We start from the raw sequence: 13,814 nt of genomic DNA on the forward strand, positions 1-13,814 counted from the left end.
GAGAAAAAAGAGAAGGTGCCGCAACCAGGACATGACAACATTTTTTTGTATGGTCAAATGTATGAAAATGTTTTACCGTCCTTTTTCAGACCTCTTCCTAAAGCACCCACCAAGCAGCACGGATTTTGCCTGCACAAGCATACCCGCCTGAGTAGAAGAGACTTAGTTACAGAAGGACAATTGCTGTGTGGATGTGATTTGAATTCCTTTGCTGCCAATCATCACAGGCAAAACAACGGGAATAGCATTTGCGTATTGACATCAGGGATTTTGCAGCATAATGCATAATTCAGTTGGTGAGGTGTGTGATATTTCTCTCCTGACACTGCTAATTCTCACCAGCAAGACTCACCCTATGATTTGCTTTTAGCTGCTGCTTCCGTCAGACAGTCCATGAGGACAAAAAGAACGTATTACAAAGCTTACAGTTAAATCAGATCCCATAGAAACAGGCGTGCCATGCAACTCCCTCCCACCCCAGACATGTATTTCATAATAGGGAATGGTATTTATTAGGATTTTTGCATTTCCTGCTGCCCGTCAGGTTTCTTTGGAGCTGCTCAGCATTTTTGGGGCAGTTTCAAATCCCGGCACAGCAGCAGGAGAACGTGCTCTGCCAATTCAATGGTCCCTCTTTTTAAAGCATTTGATTACTTAACAGAGAAGCACCTTTGTTCAGAGCACATGGGAGCCCACCCTGGTGTGAATTCAGCTGAGAGGAGATCATCTTTCTCCTCTGCTGTGTTTGCCCAGCTCCAGAGATTAGTTATCGAAAGTGGTTTCTTTGCTGGGGAAGGACAGAGAGGAGGAAAGGAGGAGGGAAATCAATATGGATATCATTTGTCCAAACATTAGGCCAACTGATGCTGTCTGAAGCACTTGGGAATGCAGGCAAGCTGTTGAAAAGTATAGTTTTGCAGGACTTGATGATTTCCAATTGAACAAGACACAACAGTGAAATGTGGCAAACCACAAAGTTGTGACCAGGCGAGTGCAGCCTTTCTCAACTGGGGAACATTCCTCCTCAGCAGCCTCACTGGAACCCAGAGTACACAAGAAATCCAGGAGATATTTACCTGACAAGCCTAAGGCACTAAGCTCCACCAAAATCACAAAAAACAAAGATAGGAGGGGTAGGATGGCCGTCATTAATTTTGTAACAAAATGTCCCCAGGAAAACCTTCCTTGCTCTGCTCCCCACCAGCGAAGGCTCAGGGACATCAGGGCATATCACCCCTTATATCTGCAGCTATCTCTGCTTGCAGGTGATGTGGGGAGGGGAGATGACATGCCCAAGTGCCACCTGCTCTCAGGTGCCCACAGCCATTACTTGATGCCTCGGTTACTTGACTTGCTCCTGATGCTTTGCCTTCATTCCAGGGGGACCAGGGCTGCAACACGCTTCATGCAAGGCCTAGTGCCTGTCACCAGCTGCAACTTGGGTTTGTCCCCAAGGCCTGTGAGGGAGCAGCTGTCCTCTCCCTGCTGCCCCAGCACAGCAGGCCCTTGCCATGCCCACCCCCGTGCAGCCTGGCTCTGCCCCCTTCGCTGCCTTCAGTCGCCACGTAGCATAACTGTGGCTGACATGAGCAATAAGAGACCAGCCTGAAAGCTAGTGCATTATAAATGATTTATTGGTCTAATAAAGAGCCTCAAATTATCTGCTGCCTCCTTCCTTTCTCCCCTCGCCCCAAGGACCGATACAGCTACCGTGCAAACATTTTCTACCTCACATTATGTAATGTCAGAGAAGAAAAACAAGTATACAGCCCCCTGAGGAGCCATATGGCTGGCGGCCCCCCCGTCCCCACCAGCAGCCTGGCAGGCAGCAGCCTCTGACGCTGCAGCCCAACATCCCTGCCATGCAGCTGGGGCAGAAAGGGAGCGCTCCACGCTCTGCCACAGGAACCCTTTTCCCACCCAGAGTGCCTCTCGCCTCCAGCATCCCAGAGGAAATATGACTGTCGTACCCTTTCCCCACAGGCTGCCAGCAGCCAGGGGTATCCTCTTCTGCCCATCCCTGTCTCTCACCCCACGCAGAGATGGGGCTCTTGGGGACGAAGGTTTGTAACATCAGAGCCGTTAAGAGCTGGGCTGCACCATAGGGGTGGCCAGCCAGCAATGGGAAAACCTCATTTATTTTAGGAATGGAGTATTTTGCCCCACAATGTGGATGCCCTGATAGCTCATTCAGCCCTTACTCAGCATCCTCATCTCTAACCCATATACTACTCCATCACCATTTTTTTCACAGCAGTCGATACAAATCTACTGTTGATAAAGTCTGGGGGCTTGTTATCTACTATCACACATGCAGATTTTTTGTTCAGCTCCTCAGGGGCATTCCCTCCTCTCCATTTATCTGAACCTTCTTCATTCCAATTGCTCCAGGAAGAGCCCTTCCTTGGGACACGTAGTTGTTTGAGCCACACTGCATGCTGAGAGCACACAGGGTCTTTCCCACCCCATGGATCAAGCCCATAAGTCCTGCCTCTCCTTCCAGCTCATTTCAACAAGTCACAGCTCCTCACGATACACAGAGAGGCAGCAGCAAATTAACCTACTTTAGATGGCTTGAAGGCCTTAACAAGTAAATGTTGCTAAAGGGCTTGAGGAGCCTCAGAAAGTGGCACTATAAAACAGCAGATTATCATCCTCATCATCATCTACTGTTATCATGAAGATTGCAAGGTCAGATGAGGTGAACTGAAGACAACAAAACTGTCTTAAATGTTCAACATCAAATTATTTGAAGTGTGGCGAAGGAAAACAAATAAAATGGATAAAGAGAAAGTACAGCTAAGTTGTCCTTCCAGGCTTTTTAGCTTCAGCATGTGACAAGAGCCCCATGAGTATGAGGTTGCCCACTCCTCTCTGCATTTGGCAGGGAATATAGGAGATCTCCTGGGCATCCCAGGACCCCCACAACTCCCAGGACTCACACCAGGGTTGAAAGCTTCCCAGACACAAAGTTGTACCTGAGCCCACAAAGTCTGCTCAAGTTGTGCTGGTCCAGTGAGACCAAAAAAATTCTGTTCATCAGACAGAAAAAACAGGATTGGGGTGCAATGGGAACAGAGTGGCACCTGTCTGGTTCCTGAATTGCTTGACCAAGGTAAATAAGAGAACAAAAATTCTCGGAATGATGTTATGAAGGTGTATTTTGAGTGTTTGCATTCCTTGCAAGGCTGACCTATTTAGTGGAGGAATTTAAGCCCCTAGGAAGAATTAAATAATACTGTTAGGAAACAGGGACCATAGTCACTGAGGCAACTCAAGGCCTCTGGTGCATGTGCTCTGTGGGTGCCCAGGCAGCCCTGCTCTACCACACTGAACTATCCTGCCAGCTGAGAGCCTTCTCTTGCCTTTATTCTAAAGGCACACACCTCTGCCTGTGGTAGAGCCAAGCACAGTAAATGGGGCTGCCCTTAGGAAGAAAACACAGCCAAACAGGAGACTTTAAAGCCTTTTCAACTGTCCCTCGAACAGACCCAGCCCTCACGACCTTGATCACAACCCTTTGCTTTGTGGAAGTGCATGCACTGGGCACCTTGTTTCCAGAGGTATTGGTAACAGCAGATCTCTAGAGTTTGTTTGTGTTTTCATGGAATCCCCCCCCACCCCCCTTCATTCCCGACTGAGAAGATGGTTGAGATACATTTTACCCATCACACTACATTATGGTTCCTGATGGGACTGATAAAATAATCCCAGGGCTGAAATCCCCAGCCTGGGGGCAAGAGAGGACCACAAAAGAGGCCATGACTGAGCATCTGGGGCTGAGTCAGAGCAGCTCCCTGGGCACAAGCTCTTCCCACTGGGAATGGGTGTCAGATGAATCCCAGGGGATGCACCCCAGCTCACATCTCTCCCTGCCTTCCCAGACATCCAGCCTTAACCTGCTGCCACGCCATCCCAGTGCCTTGGCCCTGCCTTGTGGTTGCTCAAAACCATACGTGAGATACCTCCTTTGTGATTTATTTTAATGAGTTGCACACCTCATCCTGATTTCAAACTTAAAGGGTCCCATTTAACTGTGTAGAGCGAAATACAGAGGAAGGCCTGTGATACTTTTAGGTGGTGATGGAAGGATATGGCAGTTTAAATTTCTGTTTCTCTCCTACCCACTCCCCTAAGCCCTTCATTCTTTTCCACAGTGTAAAAATGCTTGCATCCACACAGTTTCCAAAAACCTCTGTCCTGGGTAACAAATAAGAGGGAATCTACATCTCCTCTTCTACAACTCATCTTTTTCACCAGAGAGGTGCCTAACTACATCAGCTCATGTGTCATACTTTCAGACACGCTCACTGGTGCTTTCCGCCAAGTTGTCCCTGGCACTGGGGACGACTTCCCAAAAACATCCGAAAAACTGTCAGCACATCAGAGGGCTGTAAAATACTTCACAAGCCCCAACCTGCTGCTGTGCTGAAGCTACCTCATATCCTGCTGACCAGTACATTCCCCTTTGCCTTCTTGTGCTGCTTTTTCCTCCGCCTGCAGTCGTCTCTTACCTGTCCCATATACTGAGTGGGCATTCTGTGACAGGAAATTTTTTCTCAGGTTTTGATTTTACAGTACTGTGCGGAAATAATCCGGTTTCACGTTCTGAAATACAAATGGGCTCAAAGGCACCAGACAAACACTGGATGCAGTTATTCCAGCAGAGAATCTAGGCATGTCTGTTTGCCCAGGAACCCTTTGAACTGGCTATTGCCCAGAGATGGGAAAGTTTACCTGAGGACACATTGGTCTGCTTTAGCCCCCTCCGTACATTCCCTTCCCTAAGCAATTCCTATTATTCCCTGACAGTACACCACAGCCAGTGTGGGATAATGATTCAGTGGGTCCCAGGCTGACCATTTGCATGTTCTTTTAAGTGGGGCTGCAACAAACTGCAAGCAGGAAGGAGAAGCCTTATTATTAATTATTGCCTGTACCCATCTGCTCCCTTCTGCAGAATTCTGCTGCTCTATCTTGAATAGGTGGAAGAAGGCTGAACTTGCCCAGAGCTGGAGCAGTAGATTTCAGTGGCCAGTGGGCAAAAATGTTAGGATGTTAATTTATCTTAATTTAAGCATTTCTCTCAAGGCAAGAGACTCCTATGGAAGCACCTAGACTCTAGAGCATAATTTTTTATTGCTTTGTACTTGAGGGTCAAGACAGAGTAACTGCTAAAAGCAACAGAGAGAAGTAGAATATTAAAATATTACCAAGTAAGAACACTTACTTCTATATACTCATCAGCTTGGTGTAAAGGCCTGCCTCTGAAGAGCACAGGATCAGGGTCTGGAACTCCAGGGAAGAAAAGGGATCATGGAAGGATGTTTTCATTCACAGTCACTAACTCCTGGAAAATACCTGGGAGAGATCTCTCCACAGGTGACTCTCATATCACCTCCAACCTCAGTTAGCTGCTGCACTAACCTTTCTTCTGTAGGTGTAGCCAGTGCACTAAGAGGGCCCATGGTGTGATAACGGTGCTTGTCCAAATCCAGAGACATTCCCGGGCGTGTGGCGTGAGCCACAGCACCCACAGCTGCTCTGCATATCTGCCTGCTGACTCCAGCCTTCACATGAGCACAAGAGAGGCCCCTCTGCTCTTCCACACCCTCCCAGCCACAGCTGCATGTCACAGCCCCCCTCACATTGCTCATGGAGAGCTGGATGTCAAAACAGCGGGAATAGAAGATTTTACTCTGAAGTCAATTTAAATGACATCAGTGTGCAACATCAGTGTGTGAGGAGGTCCTTTATTACTGGTGGCTTAACTAAATCACATGCCCCTGCCTGTGTACAGGTACCAGGAGGCACTGGGGCATCCATTGGTACCCCTAGTGCTGGGCTGAGCTACCACCCCGCACTTGCAGAGCAGCCCCGGGAGCCAGCACAGCCCTGTGCCTGAACACATCCCAGCCTTGGTTGCAACCCACACACCACCAGCAGATTTGCTGCCCGCAGGAGGCAGCTACACCAGATAATTGGTCGCCTCCCTGACAGCTCCAATCTTATTGCTCACGCTCCTTTACATAACCTGGATGAAGCTTGCTATGGCTGGCTTGGGACTGCTAGGGAGCTGGTGCAAGTGTTGGTAGAGTTTTATTATTACTGTTATTTATCATTATTTGCATTGTAATCGTACCCTGGGGCCTCTGTTAGGATTAGGATGCAGTTGTCTTGGGTGTGGGGAATATTTACCTGGAGACTCACAGCTGGAAACAAAGTGTGTGCTTAAACTCCCTTGGAAAAGCGTTGTTGTGAATACAAAGGAGTCTCTAGTCCACTGGCTTTTAGTCTTTCCTACTGCCTTAACACTACCACTTCTGAACATGGCTCCCTCCGAGTTCCACCAGCCTTAGGAAGGGCTCAGAGGCCAGGCAGGGATGATTTTATTTCTGATTAATGGAGAATCCTGGGCATTCCCTCACCACCCAGAAGATCAAAAGGCAGTCCAGAAAGCAAGGAGACACATCACAAGGCTTGCCAGGACCCCCAGGCTCAAAGGAGCTGTGTTTGGGTTGGCAGCACCCTCTGCCCTGGCACCCCCGAAGGAAAGTGGTGGGCATGGCTGGTGAGGAACAGATCTCCTATTGCAGGTCAGCCTGTGAGCTTCCAGACAAGCTGCTTGGTTCTTAGCATGGCTGTGGGGAAGGAGAACAGCATGAAAAGAAAATGCTCTGCCTTGGTTGTCGTTTCCAGAACCCCTGTGTGAATTGTACGGGCAGAACTGAAGGCAGAAGAGATCAGCAGTTGTTCTCATTTCCACAAAGCAAACACCTCGAAGACCCAGGAGCTCCTAAAACATAATTTAGCAAATACTTAATGACACAGAGCAGCACCAGGCAACAGCTTAAGAAATGCAGTAATGAGCACCCTGTTACATTATAACCACTTTTTGCTATTTATTTAGTCCCATTAGCATTTGTCAGAGCAAATGGAAACAGGCTACTCTCCCAAGGAATTCAGTCTCTTGCAATTGTTGGACCATAAAAATTCAAGATGTGGGATGCAGGGATAACAGCTGAAATCTCAGGTGAGGGGGTGAGGAGATTTGGTGTAATGTGACTGTCACTACACCCATTAGATCCAACCACAACATCAGTCTGAACACCATCATGCTTAGGGCATGGACAAGACCATCTCTGGTGACCAGGTCTCATTCAGTTCATCGTTTCTCTTCCCCCCTCATTTAGTCATCAGCAGCATCAGTTGTCACAGGAGACAGGGCCTCAGCTGGGTACCAGGTAGCAGAAAGAAGCCTGTACCCCCTGTGGGACACCACAGCAGCAAGCAACTCAGTGTCTGCCTCCCACCCAAATGCTGTGCCTGGCCAACCCCTGTGACCTATTAAATAACCTGCTAAAATTACACCTATGGAAGATAAGAGACCAAACCTGGCAAAGGGTTTCCAGACTGGTCCCAGGTCAAAGTCAGACCAACATTTGCATTGTGAACATCCTATAGCTGTCCCAGGGTTGGACATCTTGCTTCCCTCTGCACTCTGTCCCTTGGCTCTGAAAGTAATCTTCCAGACTGCTTTTTTCTCTTCCACCAGGTAGGTCTCCTCCCTGCCTTTAGGACCAGCAAAGGAACACTCCCCACACAAGAAAAGATGCACCCAGATACCCCACGCTGCACTCCCAGACACTTGGTACCAAGTTTGATGTAACTCTATGTCTCTGGATAAAAGATCCTTTAACATGCCGAGTGCTGAGGGTAGCCAAGTAAAAATCTTCCTCACTAGGCTCACTCTCCAGTAAGTTTATTAGCAATAGGACCTCCTAGATAACATAGGGGAAAGAGAGCAACTTGTGGGTATACTGGGAGAGAGAGATTTCCACTGCTCGATCAGCTGGGAAACCTCAGTGGGACTGTGCCTCCAACATTCAACAAACCTGCCTCGGCATGGAGTAAGTGAATCTTGCTGTATTTAAAGAGACAGTCCCAAGGGTTCCCTTTTAATCTCATCTCTGTTTGCAATTCCCCCTTCTGAGCCTATGAGCAACGTTTCTTTCCCCTTCAAGTGCTAGTCTGCTCTGTTCAATTTTCTCTTCATCCCTCCCTGCCCTCTCCTTCCCTCTTCTATCCCCATGTTTCTTTAATGGAGCTTGAAATTATAATACGGTGATTCAGCCTCCTTTCACGTCTGCCAGGAGTCAGTGGCACAAGCCTGGAGATAGGGCTTGCTGGTTTCCTCAGCCTGGGCTGCAGCAACCTCTTTGCTCAGACCATGAAGCTGTGGATCTTCTTCCTGTCACAGATGGCAAGGAGAGGAACTTCCCAGGAGCTCCTGGTGTTGGTCATGGACTGCTGTGAAGCCATGGGACACCTTGCACGAGGTCCAGAGCATGCTACTCCTCACCAGGCATTTGCTGGGGCTGTTTGAAATAAAAGGCCTGGGAGGTGCCAGGGGATGTGCCATCTGGAGTCACTGTGCCTTGCCTTGCCCCTCATACACTGGCTGTTTCAGGGGTGGGACTCACCCAAATCTGATGTCTAGGCCTGTTTCCTGAAAAGATCTTGCCTCCTGAAAACACAGTCTCTGCAGGTTACACAGAGGTTACAGCCTCCAAATCCTCAGTAGTATAAGAGCTCAAAGGCACAAGGAAATTTCCTTCTTGTTCCCCTGAAGCTCATGTCTGCTCTCTGACACTGATCAGCCTCTGCCTTCCCCTGGACCCCTTTCTTTTGTTTATCACACCAACAGATGTGCAGGCCCATGTTTCCTGGTCTCAGTTCCACTCCCTGCTGCACAGACCTCACACTCTTATCCCCAGCTTGCCTCAATCTCCAGTAAACTGTATCCCCTCTACCAGCAGCTCAGCATGTTCCAAGGAAGAAACATCTGCCAAACACCTTCTTTGCCACCAGCCTAGTCTTGCCCTACTCTTTCTTTTTTAGTTTTTCCTTTTCCTTTCCCTTCCTTTCAGTGTTCCTGAGCTGAACAGAAAAATTTCATTCACCAGCTTCCAGGTATTCCGGCTCTGGAGTCACAAAGTTCATACTCTCCTGGATATGCAAGTCCAGCTCCTACCATTAATCCTTGCTTGTCTTCATCCTTTCTAGATGAGCATTTTGTCTTGGCTTCATTTTGCCACCTTCAATCCCATCTGCTTCTTATGTTCAGCCCTCCCTCTTGCCTTTCCACTCATTGCCTGTACCTTCTTACTTCCCATTTGTCTCTACCCATGCTCCAAACTCCCACAATATCTTCTTCCTTTGTACTTCACAACACTTACCTATTCATTTTCTCTCTTGCATCTTCTTCATTTGCAGTCTGTTTGCAGTTTTCAACCCCTTCCACCACAGCATCCGAACTCCCTCTCTCCCCCTCCCACAGGATGTAGAGGGGCTTCAGGGGACAAATGTTCTGAGTCCCACCCCACTTCTATTGGAAGCACAGAGATGTTGTCCTGGCTCTGCCTCTGCTCAGTGCTGGTCGCTCTTCTGGCTTGCTGACAGGCAGCACTACATTCAGGTGTGCTCCCCTGCAGCCCAACTCCCCTGTCTGACCCCAGGATGAAAGTCAATATTTAGCTCTAAGGACTCCTGCCCGATTCCCCTTTACTTCCAGTGGCAGTCACGTCTGTTGGCAGCCAGGCAGCCTTTTCCCCCATGCAGGGAGCAAGAACAGGCATTGTATGGGTACCTGTGCGCGTGAGGTGACCATTACCCTTGAGGACTTCTAGAGTCAGACAACAGGAATTCTTATGGCTCCAGCCTGAAAGCTGTGCTGCCTTGCTGGAGGACAGGCACACGTTCCCTGTGGGTCATCTGCAGAGGGAACCAGCAACTGCTGAGCTGTGAGTCACGAGTGCCCGTGCAGCAGCGGGGATGTGTGGAATGAAGGCATCGCAGTAGGAAATGTCATTCAGCAGTCTGTCAGCAGGGCTGGGACCACACAGGGAGTAAGAAGCGTGTCTGTGGGTACTGTGCCACTACCCACAGCAGAGACCACTGCGGGGTGTGAATGTGAGCACGTGGTGAGAGCAGTGTGGAAGTGTCTTCTGGCCTTTCAGGTTAATTGATTTAGAAAGTAGTTATGTTTTCCTCCATTAGTAAGGCTACCCTTCCTCCCTAGACCTTTCTCAGGAACACTTTCCAGTAACTGTTCGGATAACAATAAATGATGCATGAGCTGAAGACACTACGTCAATAAGGAGGGGTTGTGCAATAAACGAGAATTACATGAAGGGAAGGGAAATTAAAATCCCTACTTCAATTCATAAAATATAGAAAGCTGGATCCTTTTGAAGAACTGGCCGCTTTTAAGGATCATCAGTAATCCATCTCTTCTATCATTTCTTAAAAATCCTACATAGTGCTAGCTCAGCCAAGGCAAGACTTTGCTACTGGCAACACACAGGAATGTAAGCAGTATCACTTTGGATAGATTCTGAGCATCTTAACATCTCCTTTTCAAAAAACTCACTTCAGAAGATTTTAATTGCGAGTAGAATTCTTTTAAGAGAGAGCTTCAGATGACTGCTGGACACCAAAGTTATGTGTATATGAGATAGGTGCACTGATTCAGCTCACTTTCCTTGTTGCAACACACTAGTTGCTTCACTAAAAAGTGTCAGCTTCAGCAGTCTTGGTGTAATCCAGGGGTGGAATGACAGTGGGAGGAAAGGGTGTCCCTGTCCCTCGGAAAGCCTGCAGAAACAAAGACTGAAGAGCCCATTCAGCCTCAGAGATGATCCTTTCTCATGCCAGCTCTGCTAGCCTGCAAAACAAAAAGAACTTCCTCGACACTTACTTCTTACACCACTTCTTTGCAGCTGCTAAGAAGACAGCCCTACTCCTGCAGACCTGGGGACTTTTGCCAGAGCAAAGTCAAGAAGGAACTAGTTATGGTGACAACAATTCTTACTGCCATATGGTAGTCAAACCTGCTCGGGAAAGGGAGAACACTTCTGTTTTCTCACCTCTCCAGGAGAAGCTTCATTCCTAGATAGTTCATGACAGGGTAGAGCCTGTCCTTGCACACAGCCCTTCCCTTTCACCCTTTAACATTAAGCTGCTTCTTTCTGGCCCTCTAGGTTTTAAAATTTCTAAACACCTCACTCAGGGGAAGACTGAGATCACAGGTTGGTCAGTGGCTCATTCCCTCTTGCTGTCCCTGTCTAGGGGAGCATTGCCTTACCACTGCACTGGTTGCCTTCCTCTTAATCTCTCCTATACTGTTGTATAAACACTCTCTCCTGCTGTCCTCTCCCAGAAGGAAATGTGGGAATCTGGATGGCTTGAACCTCGTCTTCTCAGCAAGCCTGCAAGAAATCTTTGTGGCCAGGAATGCTCTCCCAGGTCTGTGCTGATGGACTAGCCCTGAGAGCATGGCTGGTCTTTGCCTGAGCAGGCCACCTCAGGGAATGAGAGAAACATTTCTGCCTGCTTTAGTTGTAGAGTGCCACTGTCTCCCTAAAATCAGCCTAAAATTTGGAGGAGGAGGAAACTTGTTCTACTATGTCACCTTCTGCCAGACACTAAAAGAACCTCACTAGTTTTTCTAATGCATTTTTCTGTGCTCTATCTGGCCCAAGAAGCCCCCTTTAATGTATTCCTCCCTAGTTTCCCATAAACTACAGCTCAGAAAGCCTAGAGCTGAAATAATTTTCTGAGCAAGAGGGTACGTTCTTGTGTTTAATACTTCCTGGAGAATTTTTTTCCAAAAGTTTGTCCAAATGTTTTTTGAAACATGTAAAAATAAACCCATAGCATCTCGTGGCATGGAGTTCCCCAGATGAACAGTGCCTTGTATTGGGAATCTTTCCCTGTTGTTTTGAACATCCAGCATGCTGGCTTAAGCTGGTGCCACTTTATTCTTATAGGAAAACAGCTAAGCAATAGATGTTCCTTTCTTGCCCTCTTGCTTGTGCTGTTTCTGATTTTCTAGTCCCCTACCAAACCATTCAGCAGATTCTCAGCTGAAGAATTCAGTCCTTCTCAGGCAAGCTGCATTGATTTATGCCAACTGAGGTCCTGGTCCTTTATCCTTACTGAAAATGCAGGATGACTTCTAAAGACTATGTAAGCTTCGTAAAAACACTTTATGTAGTGAAGGTCAGTGTGCATCTCAGGTGTTTTCTGTTCCTGCAACACACATGCTGCTACAATTTTCAGCCTTAAAATTTCCTTTCAAGACAAGAACAATCAGACAAAGTAGGCACGAATCCACTGGCCAAAAGCTTGTTGCAGAGAATTTTGTTCCTTGGCATTCAAGGGGGGCTTTGAATGAGATGATCAGAGCTTAATACAGCTTTACATCATTAACAGTTAATGTTGAACCAGAACAGTAGAGTAAGCCGTACTTATTGCTAGTCAGATAGTCTGGAATGGTCAAGGAGAAAATAATCACTAAAGAAAAGAAGAGTTTAAAGTGAGGTGGTAATATGTGAATGCTCATTTTTCTAAGAATTGTAGATTTTTCTGGGAGTGCTCACAGCCCGTTTATTCCTAAATACTCACAAGAGGAAGGATAATACATTTTTTCCTTCACCAACTTGTTTATAGCAAGCTCTCTTCCTTCTTTAATATCAGCTCAAGTGACTGTGGGCACAAGAAGCATCAGACACCCTCAGGAAGAGACTATCCTTCTGCTTCACAGGTCCAGGACACAGAGATTCATTTCCCTCAAGGGCACAACTTCCCAATCTTCTGCATCCCAAAGGAAAGAGACAGTAAGCCACAGTAAAAAGGTAAAAAAAGCAAGGAGGAAGCTCCCTCCTAGTGCTTCAAACTTGTTGGATACACTGCCACAAGCCCCTCAGCAGGGAGGCCCTTGCCAGGCAGGCGTTTATGAGAAATCCCATGTTCCTGCCCTGAAGCACTGCTCCTAATACAAACCTGCACACAGATGCTGCCTTTTGGCCCTGAGGTGTCATGGCAGAAATAAGAGATGCTGTGTTATGGGTGCTGCAGCTTGCCTTTGTTCTCCAGAGTGAGACCAGGAGGCCACATTCTGCCCTCGTTCTGCTCCAAGGCCACAGCAGAGAAAATCAAGCTCCTGAGGCTTGTGAGAGAAACCAAGGTCTGCTTCCAGAGCTGCTGGGTACTCTGCCATGTGGACACAAAGGATGATGGAGAACAGGCCACTTGGGGTGCCAGGCTGGAGTTAATTTGCAGTGCTAGCAACAGAGAGAGGGTCCCTAACCCGTGGGTGAAACCTGACGTGTTTTCTGATTAAAGCGGTCTCTGAGCGTGGCAGGTTTTTGTGCTAATGATGACAGCCACACACTTGAAAAACTGCCACCCCCTTTTCTTGCAACAATCCTTAATTAGAGAACAAAAAGGAAACCCAAAGAGCTCAAAGCTTACTGATTGTTAGTGCCTGTCCTCCTCTCCCACCTCCACAAACCACCATGTCTGACCTCCATGGTAACTGGTTCTACTGTGCCTAACCATGTGTGGTCAGGCAACACTTTTTTTTTGTGCCAAAAGAACGATTCAGAAGGGGAAACAGCCCTTCTAATTCATTTGGAAGCCCAGCTTAGCCAGCAAACTATGCAAACCTGGGCTGGATAAAATGAAATGGCAACCTGCAGCATGCATAACAGCCAGAGCATCCAGGATGCAACTGGGGCTTTATCCCTCCAAGCTGGTGAACTCAGGGGATAAAGATGCTTACAGCAGAGAGAAGAAAAAAAAATCCAACTTGTGAGAGTGACTGGGGAGGGAGAGAAGAATGGACTTTCTCCACCTGGCTCTATTCACAAAGAGGGATCTGCATTCCCAGGTTCCCTGCATATAGATCCTTGCTTATAAATTACAGGCTATTCACCACATTTCCTGACACTGCCCAGTGTTTCCAAAGG

This window comes from Empidonax traillii, unplaced genomic scaffold (assembly GCF_003031625.1).
Source record: "Empidonax traillii isolate 1590-97213 ecotype Southwest subspecies unplaced genomic scaffold, ASM303162v1 scaffold236:size2090792, whole genome shotgun sequence".
Lineage (NCBI taxonomy): Eukaryota > Metazoa > Chordata > Aves > Passeriformes > Tyrannidae > Empidonax > Empidonax traillii.